This window comes from Musca autumnalis, unplaced genomic scaffold (genome assembly GCF_047663935.1).
Source record: "Musca autumnalis isolate F117 unplaced genomic scaffold, ASM4766393v1 scaffold_2, whole genome shotgun sequence".
Classification (NCBI taxonomy): Eukaryota; Metazoa; Arthropoda; class Insecta; order Diptera; family Muscidae; genus Musca; species Musca autumnalis.
In genome coordinates, this window is record NW_027411755.1 from 53,084,009 (window position 1) to 53,088,122 (window position 4,114).

General features: G+C 36.0%; 1 long non-coding RNA gene across 1 annotated transcript; it reads right to left on the reverse strand.

The window, feature by feature from the left end:
- Positions 1-531: 531 nt before the first annotated feature.
- On the reverse strand, positions 532-1,265 carry LOC141392786 (uncharacterized). Its single transcript, XR_012409870.1, has 3 exons — positions 1,183-1,265; positions 1,060-1,137; positions 532-568 (listed from the first exon to the last, which is right to left on the reverse strand). It is a non-coding gene; the product is annotated as an uncharacterized lncRNA (long non-coding RNA).
- Between the last annotated feature and the right edge of the window lie 2,849 nt (positions 1,266-4,114).

Sequence of the window (4,114 nt, forward strand, 5' to 3'; positions counted from 1 at the left end):
CACACACAATGGCAAAATGAGAACACATTGTAAGTACCCAATAGAAAGTGTCTTTAAGACAACATTGATGACTCGTGCACGACATTTCTAATTCGTTCACGACTCTTTGCAGACAGCCCTTCGGTATCGTTGACGACATTTTCACACAAGTGTCCCAGTATTCATGCACGACAACTTGGGCGACATGGTAAGCGAAGTTGTCGTCGACGACGATCTACATGACTAAAATCCCCGTATTTCGTCGACGACTGTTTCACCGACCCTGCCTTGCTACTAGTCATCGATGACCCAACTAAAGACAATTTCGTTTATGCTGTCGTATGTCAATTTTTTATTTAATTATAAAATACATAATTTTTACAAAAGAAATTAGTTAAATAATTAATAATACTTAGCCCCCGTATGTTCTGCACTCCACCATTTTCTTTCAGCTTTACCACGCCACCATTTCCACCATTTTCTTCCAGCTTTACCACGCCACCATTTCCACCATTTTCTTCCAGCTTTACCACGCCTTACACTTCTTACCCCAGCCGACCGAAAAGCGACCTCGCTTTATTTTTGGATTCTGCAAAAAGAAATGATTTTAATGTATATTTTGAATATCCCCTAAATATTCTAAAAGCCATGGTATAAGTAAAGAGGTAGATTTAAATGAAAAAAATCTATAGAACCCTTGTTTTTCTTGAATTCCTAAAACTTCAAAATAAAAGCAACAATTGGGTTTGTTTACAATGCATTTTTTGAGCATTTTATAAAAAACGCGAAAAATGAATGAAGAGTTAAGTTTTCTCCACATAATCGAGTTGTGAATATGATAAACTGATTGTTTCAATGCAAATCTCACGAATTTCTTCCATACAAATGGTCTAAAAACAATTTTAAAAATCATTGAATTCGATTGTTTTTAAAATTGTTTGGCATATTATCCAAACACCACACACACATACACAGTTTGTTTATATTGTTTTGAAGTTTTAGGCATACTCGAATAAAAAAAATTTAAATTGACATAAAGCTTTGGCTAACCTTTCTTATTAAACCATGCTAAAAGCTTACCACAACCACAGGAGTTGTATTTTACAGTCGCTGGAATTTTCAATGTTCTTCAACCTAAATGCACATATTCAAAAATAACTACAATTAATTTTAAAGTATTTAATTCTATTTATTCTAACTTACCGTTTTCTATATAATTCAGTTTGTATAAATAAAAATTGTTTAATCTGTAACGCGGTTTCAGATTTTTGTGGCTTTATAATTTTACATTTATTACAAATCAAAAATTGTATATTTGAATAAATATGTGTACAATTGTTTCAAAGCACACTTTTGAGCATTTTTCGGTTTGTTGCCAAGACACAATGCAAGACATGATCATGCAAGTTGTCGTGCATGACAATTTCGGAACATTCGTCAACGAATCGTCGACGAAAATGTCATCGAAGACTCGATTTTCTATTGGGTAGGGGCGTTATATAATAGTGTTGGAGTGAACAATAACAAACAAGTGAGGCTATAGTCGGGACGGGGCCGACCATGTGATACCCTTACACCACAACCCCTGGGCATAAGCTTTTCACTGGTAAACATTTCTTTTAGGGAATATAATCCGACTACCACCAAACATAATATGCCTCTTTTTTTCTCTGGGACCCCCATAAGCAACCAAAATTTCGTGACCATCCGATCAAAATTACGACCTGTAGCTTGACTGCAAAAAATGGAAGAATTGGATGCATTACCGACTATTGTTGTATCTCCCTTGTTTGACCACTTGGCCAACCTGCTTTACACCAATGTAAAGGTAATATTTTCTTCTTCCATTGACAGGCTTTGCCGTTGAAATACCCCTACTAGAAACCGATATATTCACAAAGAAAAAAACTTTGAATTTGTCTCAAAATGAGTTTTTCCCCATTCCGACCCCTAAATATTATCCGACTATCACCAAAATCAATAGGCTTCCTCCCCTGTGGGGCCCCCATCTACCCCAAAAATTTCGTCACTATCCGATCAAAATTCCAACTTGTAGCGTGATTACAAAAAATGGAAAAATTGGATATATTACTGAATTTTGCAATATCTCGGTTTGCTCACTTACGCCAACATACTTTGCATCAATATAAACGAGATCTTTTTTTCTTCCATTGTCGGGTATTCCTTTTGGAATACTCCAACCAGAAGCGGAGATATTCGCATAAGAAAAAAACGTTGACTTTTCTCCACATAACCTTTTCGCTTATTCCGACTCCTGAATATTATCCGACCATCACCAAACTAAATCGGAAATGGGATGCATTACCGACTATTGCGATATCTCTGTTGTTTGAGCAGCTTCGACAACCTACTTTACATCGTTGTAAAGGGGATATTTTCTACTTTCCTTGCCAGGTTTTGCTTTTGATATACCCCTTAAAGAAACATAGATATTGGCTTTGAAATAAATAGTTGACTTTTCTCCAAATAAGTACTTGCCCATTCCGACCCCTAAATATTATCCGACCATCACCAAAATCAATAGGCTTCTTCATCTGTAAGACGCCCATTAACTCTCAAATTTTCGTGACGATCCGATCAAAATTGCGACCTGTAGCGTGATTTCCAATAAAATAGAAAAATGGGATGTATTACCGACTATTGCGATATCTCCGTTATTTGGTCACCTACGCCGACCTAGTTTGCATCATTGTAAGGATGGGATCTTCTACTTTCATAGTCAGACTTTGATTTTGGAAAGTTCTCAACCAAAGCTGTGATATTCGTCAATATAATTAAAATCGCAAAAATGAAAATTGGGATTTTATTTGGTACTATTGTGATATCATCGTTGTTTGATCACCTACGAGCACCTACATTACATCATTAGAAATGTGATATTTTCTACTTTCATTCTCAGGTTTTGCTTCTGGTATACCCCATGTAGAAGCTGAGATATTCGCTTTGGAAAAAAACGTTGTCTTTTTATCGACCTAAGTTTTTTGCCCTTTCCGACCCCTAAATATTATCCGACCATCACCAAAATCAATAGGCTTCTTCCCATCCAGGACCCCCATCAACATGCAAAATTTCGTGACGATCCGATCAAAATTGCGACCTGTAGCGTGATTACAAGGTTTAGACGGACAGACGGACGGACGGACACACATACCCAGATCGACTCAGCTCGTCGAGACATTCATTTTGGTATATATAAGTATGGGTCTACGACCATTATTTCGATGCGTTACAAACTTTTTGGCCAAAACCAACTTATAAATACCCTCCCCACATAGAGGTGTAGGGTATAAAAATGGAATTTAATTTAATATGTATAAAGCACAAGATCCCTTTTAATCTGATGCTACACTGTCGTTTGTTTATGGCCTTACAAAGACATACATACAATCAGTGACCCAGAAAACAGCGCTCCACATAAAGGCGCAAAAAAATATCAACAACAATAAACAAAGTGGAACATATTTTAACTTTTGGCAATGGAATGCTCCACAAAAACAACACTCTCCCTCTTGAAAAGAACGGCAACAAAAAGTCAGAGTAATAATTTTCATAGCAACTAATTTGACACGGTCAATGCCTGTGGCACTGAATTGTAACCTATATTTTTTCTACATTGACTTAAGCTTTTGTTTCTGATATTGCCATGACTATAGGCATTGCATTGTGATATTTGTAAATTTAATATTTAATTTAAGTTTTTTGGTACAATTAACCGAAACATATATAGAAATACCCAATGATTACAAGAAGTCCCTAAGAATTCAATATTTTCAAAAGGATCTCAATCATGTTAATATGGAACGAGGTTAACAACTGAGTTCCGCAAGAGTATAGGATTTTGTTTCTAACTCTAAATACATTTCGCGGTTAGTTTCTAGTTCTGGTCATGGTCAGTGGAGCGTTTAATCATACCGGTCTCTGTCGTTTCATATCGCTCATTTACTCAAAGAGTGACACATCTCAAAAAATCCAGTATCGAAAAAACGGGTTTTAGGTTGGCGATTGAAATTTTACTTTGCAACTTAGAAAGATTATTTAGACAAAATATATTTTGCAAAGAGCTAAAGTGCTAATTTTCTGTGCAAGATCAAACATGATTTGAAGTGTTTTAGCG